Source organism: Ixodes scapularis, unplaced genomic scaffold (assembly GCF_016920785.2).
Source record: "Ixodes scapularis isolate PalLabHiFi unplaced genomic scaffold, ASM1692078v2 PGA_scaffold13__105_contigs__length_92229423, whole genome shotgun sequence".
Classification (NCBI taxonomy): Eukaryota; Metazoa; Arthropoda; class Arachnida; order Ixodida; family Ixodidae; genus Ixodes; species Ixodes scapularis.
This window is the reverse complement of record NW_024609839.1, coordinates 79,038,899-79,052,388: the sequence shown is the minus strand read 5'-3', so window position 1 is coordinate 79,052,388 and position 13,490 is coordinate 79,038,899.

The following is a 13,490-nucleotide window of genomic DNA, read 5'->3' as shown; positions in this document are numbered from 1 at the left end:
TAAGGCGCACGCAAACGGTGATAAGGCGCGCGCGGGAGTTTTCTGTCGACTATTTCATATGTCGACCGCTGTTCTGCCGACGGAGACAAAAAAAATCCCGACCAACGAGTCATATACAGCTTCGCTGTAAAAGAGTGCTAACGGCAAGCTTGGCGGATTTTTGCATTTCAAGTTAATCATTCAAGCGACCAAGCAGAAAACTTGCGTTCCTCCCACCTGGCGGGAATCGTATGTTTCACGGCTGACCTTTTTGTCGCTTTTCACGGTACTGCGCTAGATCTTTTCTTTGACACTGTTTAAGGAACTGAAATAAAATTTTGCATTTTAGAATGATAAAACAATGTTCATCTATCTCCCTGCGATGATTTTGGCGAAGTGTTGCAAGTGCTTACGTGCGTGTGTGACCTATCCAATATGTTTTAATAACACCGATATCAAAGCTCTATATATATTTTTATTCTGTACGAATTCGATCTTATATCCACAAATTAGAATTCAATATATTCATTTGAGCGACCGATTTGATTGCCCTCCAGCCAGGGCTTGAACTCGGCAGCACGGCCAAGAATGCGTCTACCGCCTTGGCTACTGTTATCCGAGCATCTTCTGCTGTCTCTGGGGCGTCTGTGGCAGCCCGTAAGATGGCCGCGCCAGAGAAGTTTAAGGGGCTAACGTTTAAGACACTTTTGTTTTAAAACAAATGTGAATGGCTTTCTCGTATGAGATGTCGAAACTATTTAATTTACTGTTCAGATTTCCTTGTTCTGCGGACGACGCAGTCGCCTCCGGATAAACGAGAGGAGCGGCCTGAACCCAAAAAGTCAACTAGATAATTTATGTATATTAAGAATAACAAAGGTCCAAACAGGAACCCCATGCCATTTTCATCAAACAGCGAGGCAAATGCAGTGATAACACAGATTGCGGTGTAGTTTTGTAGAGAAACTGGGCATACATGTGGAGGCTGGATGGCGCAATGCAAATGGTATCTGTGTCAGGTTTGCCAAAATCGCTGGACGCGGTTTCGCTGAACTCCGTGAGCGACGTCGTGCGTGCTATATTTCCATCCGGGCAAAGCGGCTACGGCCTCGCTAAGGTGTATCCGCGATTGTTGCTGGTTTGGAGAAGATTGTGAAGGGCTGGCAAAAATATAGGGCGGGGATTATCATGTGCACAGCCGCATGCGTCAGCGACGTCTGCGGGCCAGCCTGACCTGGTGCATTAAGGAACTTTGCAAAGTGTGACACCTCTTGTAGTGACTTTGGATACATCTTTCGCAGTCTATGCAGTTCCCTAAAAAAAACAAAAACACTCAACCATTTCTGTTTTTCAAGTGTAGCGAATAGGTGGGCGTGATAAAGCACCGGCCACTTTCGTTTCCGTAACCTTGCGGTTTCTCAGAGTCTACTGATAAGCTGAACTAATCAGAGGCCACCTTTGCAGCCCAGCAGCCGCTAGAGAAGGGGGCGGCTTTGTTCAGCCCCAGAATTCCTAAGAGTGGCCGATTGTCTGGGTTCGACGAAAATTTTAGAACAAACGTTTTTGTGAAAGTTATTTAGTCCGCAAATGGAGATCGCCCAATGTTCCCGTCACATCCATGACCTTGAAGCGCACGTCCAAAAGCTGCCCTAACCTTTTTTTTAATACTGGAATATATATAATGCCCACCACTTGTTACGGAAAAGTACTCCTCTGGTCTCCACTCGATGTACTTATAAAACGTTTTTGTTATCACCTGGGTTTTGCCTTCTGAATGGGTACAGCCAACGTTTTATAGTCCAGCCGATATTTTTCACATTCAATGATATTTCTATTGCATCTTCTACTTCCACGTTTTTCGTACAATGCTTTAAATAACTCGTTTTGTAGTAACCATTTTTTATCGGTTTAGATAGTTTAGAGACACTTCCTTCTATTCCAACGTGTAAATTGGTTGAACAAATTAGGCGTAGGTGGCTGACTGGTTCATTTTTTTCTTGCACGCCGTAGTTGATTCCAGAGTACTTTCATCAATAAACCCCGACGAAGCAACAGTTTGTTACTCAAGCCATAATCTGTGCTGCTTTATGCTTTATGCCCCAAAAGTCTGGTGGTCGTTAACCGAGAAAATGTAAAGCCTCGTGGAATGACCACAGCTCCTCAACACGAGGTCTCACAACAAAACCTGGTGTATATTTCTCCGTTGCCCCACTCCTTGAAGCCTACATAAATTTAGAAACAAACACGCTAAAGCTCGACAAAAAAAAAGTTAAAAGAAGCACGTGGCAGAATTATGTCTCCACTTTGAATAGCCTTGTTCCGGCGAAGGAAGTGTGGGATCGCCTTTGGAAAATTAGAGGCAACTACGAGTACTTTAGAGTCCACCTTCTCTCCTCACCTTTGTCATCCTTGAAAGGTCAGGACAAAATACTTGGGGAGCATTTTCAGAATGACTCCTGTTCATCGATTATAACACAGGATTTCAAGGGCTGAAAACAACTTCATAAGGACAGTCAGTTGCCATGTCTGGCGAAAGAACTGAAGCTTGCAATAAGCCCTTTACATTGCATAAAATCAAAGTTGCCTTAATTTTGGAAAAAAAAATAAAAAAAAATTGGCGCCTTGGATTGACAAAATTTGTCACGAAGTATTAAAACACTTGACGCAGGACTCTTTTAATAATTTGTTAGACTTTTCCAACCCTTGTGGAAAGCTTCCTCGTTTCCTCATAGTTGGAGGCGCGCTTATACTGCTGAGCTAACTCTGCTCCATACCTCTAGGAGATTCTCGTTTACTTTTACTTCGGGTGTAACAGATTGGAAGGCCAACAGGACGTTGCCGAGTCAGTCTCGATCTATCGAAACTCACGAACATTCTACGCCGAATGTTCGAGATACCGAGGGTAGCAGATAAGGAGCCCAGCGTGGCCTTGCCGACTCAATCTCGCATTAGCCAGCTGTGATGCCGACACCTTGACGCTCGCTTCTAATTTCTCGACCTTCGTTATTTCTTTTGGTTTTTACACAAGTTCGCCGAATAAAACCTATATTTTTACCTGTAGGCTTGCTAATCCTTTTTCATCCGCGACATTTCTGGCGGAGGTTTGGGGGTACTTAATCATATGCGGTTTTCTCGCACACTCCCGTGGAGCCGTGAAGCAAGTACGATTCCCAGCCCAGCGGAAAAACCGCAGGCAGTGCAGGTCGCCCAACAACGGCTAGACAGAGTGTCGAATTGAAGCCAAGCCGAACCGAAAACCGGAACCGAACCATTATTTTTAGCCGAAACGGAACTGAACCGATATATTTGCCGCCATCTTGGAACTGAACCGAAAAAAATATAACGGCACACGGGTCAAAGCGGTTCACGGTATTTTGTTTTGTTTCTTTGGTATCACAAAATTAATATTTTTAAATACAAATATTGGCAGCTCTATTTCTATGTACTGATCTAATCGTCATGTACAGAACTGCAATGTCTGACAAATTGTGTTTTCCTGGCAATTTGGAATTGGCACTGTGATTAATTCTGTGTCACGTAGTCACGTGACATCATGGTGTGAAGAAATGCTGTAAACTAAAGCACGTCACGTGGCCCTTTGATGTCCCGTGACTTTCTGCCTAAGGTCGGTTTAAACTGAGAAAGTCACTAGATTGATTAGCGTTATTGACACCTTGACGTCACATGACCTCACGATTTCGCCCCGCGAGTCACGTGACACTGTGACTTACTCGACTGTCATGCGCCCGAGTCGAGTGCTCAGGTTCACGACAATCTGCATCGCCAAATATTCGGGTAATGGCTCGTGTTCTGTCAAAGATGAAAACTGCCGAACTCCAACAATGCCCGAAACTCAGCCTATGCTTTAATATTTGCCAACGCCAGCGCATGACTATGATAAACACTGACAGTATATTATTAGCGTCAGATCTCGTTGGCGCGCTCGTTCTAATTGCGAGACGAGGAGGGGAAAGCTGTTTCTTTCCTTCTTTTTTTTTTTTCTTCCGCGTCTGACTTCGTGCGGGAAGGAAAACTAATGGGAGTTTTTGCCAGTTATACACGTCAAGTTATAAACGCTCATAGCGGTATTTAGTCAAGTTATAAACGTTCATTGCGATATTCATTTAAGTTATAAACGTCCTTAGCAGTATTTAGAAAAAGCGCAAAAAATATTGCACTACCATTTTTTCGCACTCAAACATGTTTTCGTTGTTGCTAAACTGCCTGGAAAAGCTGTCCACGAGGATAGAAGCATTAAAAGAATTACACTTCCCTTATTAATCTGACGTTCCACAAAACTACAAGTGTGCATGGGAGAGACACCTAAAAAGAAAGATCCTAGTGACTTCAGAAGGACAGCCGAACGTTGGCAGCCGCTCAAGTTTTCACAGGAGTGTCGTTCTCAAGTTCGTCCCCAAGCTTGGTTTAAACTTCAGAGTTTTGGGCTAAAAAATAAAAAGGAAAGGAAGATTACTGTTAACAAGTGGCACAGAAATAATTGTAGAATTAACAACTCCAAACGAGGAGGGAGTCCCCCTCCGGCGGAGCAACGAACAAAAGGGAAGTGTGTCTGTGTGTGTGTGTGTGGGGGGGGGGGGGGGGGTGCTTTCAATAGCATACTGTGCTGTAAACATTCCTCTGGCCCGCATCTTCGACACAGAGGAGAAAGCGTGGCCCCGGAAACTACTTTGTTTGCAAAAACAGTCTTCCTAGAAAGCACGTTTTCGTGGTACCAGACGCTTGCGCTGTTCCTCACGACGCTGCACCAAGCAAGGTTAATTGCTGTCTCTCAAATACATGGCTTCCACTGAGCGTAAACCTTCTGCACCGTGATTTTTGCAACACCGAATTTGATTTTCTCAGCAACAAACCGTAATAACAACCAGCAGAGTGTGTGATGGCGCCACGTGCGAGCCATGTTAAACAGTTCAGTTTTCTGGTAAAATGCGATGTTCGCGGCACTAGCAAATGTAGATGTTCAAATTGCAAATTTGTGCAGCAGCAGTCTCGCGATGATATATACTGCAGCCTAATAAAATGTTAAAGCGCATGACTGAAAAAAGTTCAGAGTTGAAAAGCGAGGGCCCAAGAGGAGTGCACGTCAAACCGAATATAACGTTAGCCTCTTGAGGCAGTATTTCGCGAAGTTTTGAGCTCATGCAAGCTGAAACCCAAATGTGATTTGTAGTAGGGTTATAAGAATCTGCATCTCTTCTTCGGATCATTTATGTATATTTAAGAATAGTATCGCACTGCTACCTGTTTATTTTTACATTGTTTTGAAGAATACCATTTATTGTATTTATCTTTCTGCACATTTCGTGTATTTTTCTTCAGATCTATCATGTGAGTACAACGTCCCTTTTGGCATAACCCGCGACCAGGTGTTTCACACGTGCCAAACAGGGAACAAAAAAGAACATTTCTGCACATCGGCTCAACAGCCTGCATATTTTCAAGTATAATTCGCTCGTGTCTACCTCAACTGGGTATGGGAACTTCATACACATTTAATGATAGCAATAAAATACATTTAATTACTGACTGGAGATTTGACAACTTAAACAAAGGACCGACCAGCTTAAAGATACACATCATAAATAAATGCCCCCCCCCCCCCCCCCCCCCCAAATTTCCAGACACACATTATCTGAAATACTCCCTGCATACCTTTTCCGACGTTTTTATTCTGGGTGTACTATAGACCCCTCAGCGAAAAGTGTGCCATCTGTCGTACGCAACTACAACCAGCACCAGCCGTCATGCTGCAGGGTAGTGGTGCGTCGTTGGATACGCTGCATAGGCCGTAGATGCTAGTCTGACTGCGTCTGTTCCACGGCGCACGATGCCAGCTCTGCGTATTTGCGCAGACGTTTGCCATGCTCAAGTGCAAGAACGGAACACGAGCCGTTCCCACCCACCGCTCCTTGGGCGTTTGAGTCCGGTCTTTTCAATCTCACTTTGTAGAGTTTGGAGGTAGAGTTTCTTCGCGTATCAGAGAGCTCGCGGTACTTCCAACATGCGCGTGTAAATTAAGCGTTACGTACGCGCTAAGTCATACGACCTTACGCTTTAACCTGCCTGTAGCGCGTACACACCTGCGCAGCGCGTGCTTTATGCAAACCAACATGCACGCGCTTGCAGCTACTGCTTCACTGAAAACATTCTGCTCTTCGACAACAGGGTGTTTTAAAATAAAGTTCAAACTCTAAAGTTGCCCGCAAAAATAAGGGACTCGAGGTATCAAGCAAAACCTTGTCTCGAATATGTATCCTGCTGGTCGAATTCGCGCATTAAAATTTTAAGTCTTAATTCTAACTACTAAAAATACAAATATACTTTAAAAGAGTCAGTTTTTTTAATTTTTGTTTCCTACTTGAACTAGATATCAGATTTTTTATTGGGTAAATAAAACAAGTAAAATACGTATTCGAGGCAAGTTTCAACTTGATACTCTCAGTCGCTGATTTTTGACGAGTCATTAATTATAGCGAGTCCCTTTATATTAAGACACTCAAAAATAAGCGGCTCAACGTATCAAGTTGAAACTCACCTCGCTTACGTATATTATTACTACTCCCAGTTACACAACTTACCTCAAATACCTATTTTACTAGTCCCATTGACACATCACAATGTCAAGTCTCTGGTTCAAGTGCGATAAAAATAAAAAAAAATAAAATTGTGACGCGTCTAAAACCATAGGATTTTTTAAATTAGAAGTTGGGACTTAAAATTTTAGTCCATAAATCTGACCTGTAAAATACGCGTTCGAGGTAATTTTCTATTTGTAGCATCTGTCTAAGGAGCGCTCTGACTCCGATCGGCTCTTGTAGAAGCGCTGTACTTCGTCATCTTTATCGGCGGGGAGTTGGGATATGTCGTTTACCCAACCCGTGATAGAGAAAACGCTACTTGCAGCCCCAGCCTTTGCAGTGCTTTCTTTCACCCAGTCTCAGCTGAGACGCTCTTCTAGCAAGTCGGCCCAGGATAACAACTGGTGAAGTTTCCTCGCGCTTCTCTTTCGCTCTTGCAAGTGCCCGCAATCAGTGTTGCGAAATAAAATCAAGCGAGATACTCAGTCCTGCCCAGCCATGTTCTTCCATGGTTGGACTAGACAGCGGCTTACTTTGCGGCCTTCACACTCGCCTAGGAGCGATGGACTTCTTTAGCCGCGTCCCCCACACCGCCTGAGCCATCCTGAGGAACTGTTCCCCGACCACTGTGATTGAAAATGTGTGCAATTATACTCGCGTGAAATAACTGTAGTACGTGTGAGCTAGTTGAAACAAGTTTCGGCTTACGATAATTGAATGCTTCTCTACACCGTTAGAAAAAAAGACCGTTTAAGATGGGGACAAATCCCTGCTAACCTCGTTGCCGCAACATGTTCCATCTCACTGAGTTACGGACATGTACCGCAATTCCTAAGTGCGGGACATGTTGGGGCAACAAGATTGGTATGCGTATGTCCCGTACACCACCATGATGGTACAAGTGCTGTTTGCTACTAGTTACGGGAAGTGCGCCATTATGTTCAAAAACAGCACACATTCTGTTCGAAACGATGTCAGCACGTTTTCCGTTTTACATGTGACTGCACACTCAGCATTTTGTACAAGGTGTCCCCCCGAAAATGCTGCGCTTTTTTTACTGCAAAAATAATCTATGCATTGCCGAACGCTCAGTTTGCACCCAAGTTTAGCGCAAGCGGTCTGGATGAAGTGACAACGTTTCAGAGCTTGTAGTTATTTGCATTCAAACGTTATAAGTGACTTTCGGAAATTTTTATAAAGCTAAATGGCTGCCCATAAATACACAAAGATGAATGTCATGAGCTTAAAAGGTCGGGCCTTACTATCTTACTGAACATTTTCGAAAATCGCTTATAATTTTCGAATGAGATAGCAAGTTTTGAAATATCGGCGTCTCGTCCGGCTTGCTAACACTACATTTGAGTGAAGACTGAGCGTTGGCAAGGCATAGCTTTTTTACGATAAAAACAACACAAAAAAATAATGCAAATGTTTTAGGGCACACGCTGTATCATTGGACAGGTGTTGTAAGTCCAGTTCTACAACATGTGCCATTTCGTGAAGTTATTTGCGTGCTTGTGTTGTGTTCACGTATCCATGCACATATAGCTGGTGAAGACGAAATTCCTCATGGTGTGGATGCCGCATCTTTTGTGAAAGGAACTTTGGTGGTTGCCTGCAGTATGAGCATGTACCAAGGGGAAAATGTACTTTTAAAATCATAAAGATTCGAATAAAGGTTAAATATATATTTTTGGATCCTGAGGCATTAACCATTAAAGTGAACACATGGTGAAGAAAAGCCAAGTGCTTATTGCCTCAAAATCCCTAACATTTATTTACAAAATGAATATTACGAGATAGAATGACCCATTATAAACTTACAACTTGCCTTAGAAAATAGATTGTGCAAACATCTATCCTAATAAAAGAAGAAACAAAACCTCTCGGCTCAATACAAAATCTCCATCCGGGGAGAAGTAGTGTTGAACAAAAAAATTTACAAATGATAAAAAAAATGTAACCTATAGTTTGTCGCAGGTTACGAAACAACGGGCCGAAGGCGCTCTCGTTTCTGGACACCATGATTAGTGGTGTTCTCTTCTCCACTTGCCTCCTCTGCTCGATTAAAAAACAAATTTGAGGGCTTTGTGCAAAAAACCTATCCTGCGTTTTTTTTTTTTTTTTTTTTTTTTTAACGTTGCAATACGTTTTAGTGCTAAAGACTCCTGCCACTTCTTTTTGAACTTCGAAAGTTCTTGAAGGGCTCCTTGGACTTTCGAATGCATCACAGCCACCTTCCGTGAAAACCGCCAAGACCCATAGAGTTATTATAATTTACGCTAGAGGCTCAACTGGCGCTAGTGTCTATGCGACTTCCGTGAAGCAAATTGAAGCAGACAGCAACCAGTCTACTTTTGCGGTGCTCCTGTGAATTCCTATGGGAAAACGCGTGTGCATTTTGTCTCTTCGCCGGAAAATTACACGGAACACTTTAATTATTTGGGTCGTACCGAATAGTATGTACTTTGATTAACACTGTAAAAGTGTAATTGCTTTAGTCAGCGCATTTTTCTTCATCAGTGACAAATGTTTAACTTCACGACATTTCAGTCCCAAACGTGTGTTCCGCAGCAGGTGTGTAAAAACAAGCGACGATTATAAGCGAAATAACAATCGAAAGGAATATAGAGTGTGTTCAAGGCTCGCCAGCATTCCGGTGACGCTTATATATTGATAATATGCCCGATCTGGTCACTATATGAAAGTGACCCCGCCGTGCATGAGCGGATAAAAACATTCGAAACGAGGAGAATAAAGTTCGTGGACTATGAAAAGTGTCTCTTCGTATTGTTTTGTCTGCCGGGCAGCTTTTATTGGGCCCTTGTTCTCAAAGATTTCGAGCATGCGGTTGATATTTTGAACGTAGAACAAACATCTTCGCTTAGTGCAGAAAGAATAAAGCGGAGTACCTACTTATTTAAAATCGGATCAGATTTCGTGGCCTTCAATTTATTTTGATCGTTCATGCACGGGTAGTTACTGATCCAGTGTTACTGCGTAGTTCTTGCCGTCTCCCATAATTTCCAGATATTTCTCATGCTGAAAAGAGCCGACACCGTGTTCGCGCTAACAGCGTCCGACAGTGCACATAAATACACGTACGAAGCCGTTTTAGCGCCGTTTTTAATGCGATGAATTCGTAAGAAAAACGCCGTAACTGACCAATTCTTTCGTCGGCCTGACTGAGAAATGTTCCGAACTACCTAGCACGTACGAATTATTTGGAATATTTGCTCTTATGATCGAGCGCAGGGAGAAAATGCACTCACTTTTTCCCATAGAAATGCATTACCGGAAGTCAATTTTCGATTGGTTGCTGTCTGCTTCAATTTGTGTCAGCACACTAGCGCCACTTGAACCTCTAGCGTACATTATAATAACTCTAGGCCAAGACCTCCTCATCCGGGTTCATTCTTGCGAGTCGTCTCCAAGAAATGTTGTTTGAGAGCGGCGCTCGCACTCCGGCGAATTTTTGAGCAACCCCACCTAACTCTAATTTCAAAATCGCCATATTTTACTCTTTCCGATATGCTATTTAGTATCACGAAATTCAAAATAGTTATTGTGAAATCGGCAAATGAAAGTGATGCCAAAACCAAGATTTGAATATACCCGCGCGTTTCATTGCCGTGATGTCACAGGAAGGCAGGCTTGCGGTTCGAGCTTGCTGTCTAGAAATTAACTATGCCGAGTATTTGTTTCGTGCTGCTGCGCGGGAGCTGGAGCGACCTTCCAAAGCATTCTATTGACACCATGAAACTCTTTGTAATCAGTTGGGAACAAAGTCTACAGCCCAAAGAGTGAACCCCTGCCTTCCCGTGACGTCACTTTTTCAATGTTGCCAGTGGAGCTTTTCACTTTAAAAAAACACGACGAGGACCAAAATTTTAAATTCTATAACTTCGCGAAAAAAATTTATTTTGGCAAATATCTCGGTTACTATTTCAGCGATGTTGGTTGGTGTGTTTAGCAAGTTTTTAGGCAAATCGGGGACTATGAAGAAAACGCCGGAGTACCCCGGGTTCACACACCTGCGTTCGGAGCGACCACTATGCTTACGAACGAATACAACCGTTGCGACTTCAACGATAACTGTCCGCGACGTGTACACACACATGCAACCGCATGCAACCACACGAATCAACAGCCAATGAGAAACGAGCTTCAGCTCTTGCTCCTAGCCAATAGTAAGCAACCCAGCTACGCTTACAAACATGGCGGACGGTTTGCTGCCCGACGCGAGGTCCTCACCGGAGCAGGAGGAGGTTTCGGCTAAGGCATACAGTCACGAAGATCAGCTGTGCGCCTATAATAGCTGTATAAAGACTGGTTGGGCTGGTTCAGACTTAGTTCAGAACTCTGAAACGAACCCGTTATCCACGACTGCGTCCGTTGTGACCGGAACGACCGCTCTGCGCCGCGCGTATACTCCTGCAACCACCGCAACAAGCGCATCATTCGATAAAACGTCGTCACTAATACCGACTTGAAGACCCAATCATAACTCCCCCGTTTCCTACCGTTCCTAGTCAAACAGGTCTGTTTTATACCATCAAGAGTGAATATCGACCATGCCGAAACGCGCAAACTACAAAGCAGAATGTGTTGTTCAAAAAGCGCAGTTCGTGGCCGATTTCTTATCGCAGCCAGCGCTTCCAACTATCAATAAAACGAAACATACGGGCCGTGGGCGGTTTCAAAATTCCAGAACGGGGCTGATACACGCAATCGACCGCAACAGCGCATCCGTCTTTTTTGCGCAGGCGCTTATTCTCGCAGTGGCTCGTAGAAGCGCCGCTAGCTGGAGCTGGCAGTACCAATCGGTCGGAGGCGGCCTGTTCACGCTCATATTGAGGACGACTGTACCTTGCTGCCCAGGAACCACAAAAAAATACATTGAAAAAGCACGAAAACAAAAAAAAAGACAAAAGGTAAGTGGGTCACCTATTGTCCCGGTCTCAGAACCCCTAACCTTCAGTTCTCAAAGCCGACACCTCCAGCAAACGTCGACCAAAAATAAATAAATAAAAATAAAGTACCTTACACGGAAACAGAAATCGACATCACAGAAACCAAATGTAGACTAATCAACGTAGTGACTAAATCCTTTCCTCGGTGTCGAACAATCAGCTCGGGATTGGGGTTCAAATGCCCTGACCTATTTACACGCCACTGAAACCATGAAAGGGTCAGTACTTTCACTTCGTCCTGGCGCAGTGCAACCGAGGCCGGTGACCTCATTTTTTGTGTCCGCTAGCCGACCCCGGTGCAACATAGGGTCTTTGCGGCGCAAACCTCAAAAGGACCAGCCAATCAGACGCGTTCTCAACGGTCGTGACCTTGAAGTTGCAGCCTTAAAAAGACGGCGGAAATTGAGTCCACGGTTAGAATCGCTGAGACTGCCCATGCTTAACCAACCGTCTGTTCCTCCTTCCGATGGCCCGTACCAGGCAGACGTCCACAGCGGTCAAGGTCCAGGGAACGCGCAGTCCCCGCATGTCTGGCGTGGTGATCAAACCGCGTCGCTTCAGACCCCGTGAGTTTCGCAGTTCTCAAAAGTCATTGATGGTACTGTAAAATTAGGTTTAGGAGGCAGTTTTTAGAGCACCTAAAAATGGCTTGCAGAGCGCATAAACGTGATATTTGAAGCTCTTTTGAGGACCTAAACGTATGCAGCTATAAAATCTTATCACCTAAATTTAGTTAAGAGAATTGTAAAGTTTGCCGATCACCTATGAATAATTAGTGAAGAAAGGTAAAAAACACAGGCGAGCTGGTGAATGACATCCATAGTAACCCTTAGACGTAGGAAAAATAAAAACGTTTTTGTTTTCCTACGTATCATTGTTACTTTGGATAACTCCTACGAATATTTGTGTTTGTTTTGTTGCAAACAGTATAGGCCACTTAGTAATGTTTGTTTCCACAGGCTTAATTACAAAAAACTTTATCTTTCAAACAAATCACATTTTTCTAACGTTAGAACGTGGGCACAACTGTTTCAGCAACTTACTGCGCATCGTTTACCTTGAATACATAGACCTAGCAAAGGTCCGTCCCTAAGAGTTTGTCTAGCTTTTCGTTTTATACCTGCCAGGCTCGTCTTGTTCTCGGAAAGGCTTGCGTTTGTCTTAGGAAGAAGTACCTGCCCCGATTGAAAGCAGAGCAGCTAGATTTACTTCAATCTGCCGCGGTTCAGGTTGCGTGCCGCTAGGAGAAAGGTGGCGCGATACGGCGTACTATGGCGGATTTTCATCAATATGGCGCAGAAAATTGCCTCTGGCGCTAGAGTGCAATCACTGAACGTGATAAGCCGAAACACGCCTTTGAATGCGACGCATTCATACCACGAGCTATGCTTTCTTGGAACCACCTTCCAGCGTCGCTGATAACCTTATTTGATAGTGTCGCTTTCAAACTTGAGTTAACAATGTCGATATTGTAGTCACTTATGTTGGTAAGGTGGCCGTTTCACACAGAGCGGACCCTGATTCAAATAAAAAAAAAAAATGGCAGGCATACTCTTTTTTTTATTTTTTACATTTCGGCGATATTTACGATGTTTCATTTTTACACTATTCCCTAAAGAACAAATGTCGACGAAAAGTTGCCGAACTAAATGGTATTGGACTCCCTTTCCGGATGTGCAATGGGGGCATCAGAGCTTCGGTCGCCGGCGGGCTTCCGCGATGCGGCATTTACGAGTGGGCCATGTGGGTACATATTTTTTGATGAGCCGTTCGCTCATCAAAACACGCCTGCCGTCCCCGAATGTGCCTCCGAACAGGGCGACCCAGAATGACATCACCTCTGCACGTCGTGCGAATAGCTGTTTCCGGTCGAGGTGCACGACGCCATGCATATAGCATCACTCTTAGAATTTGCGTTGTTTTTCTTGTTTCTTATATTTAT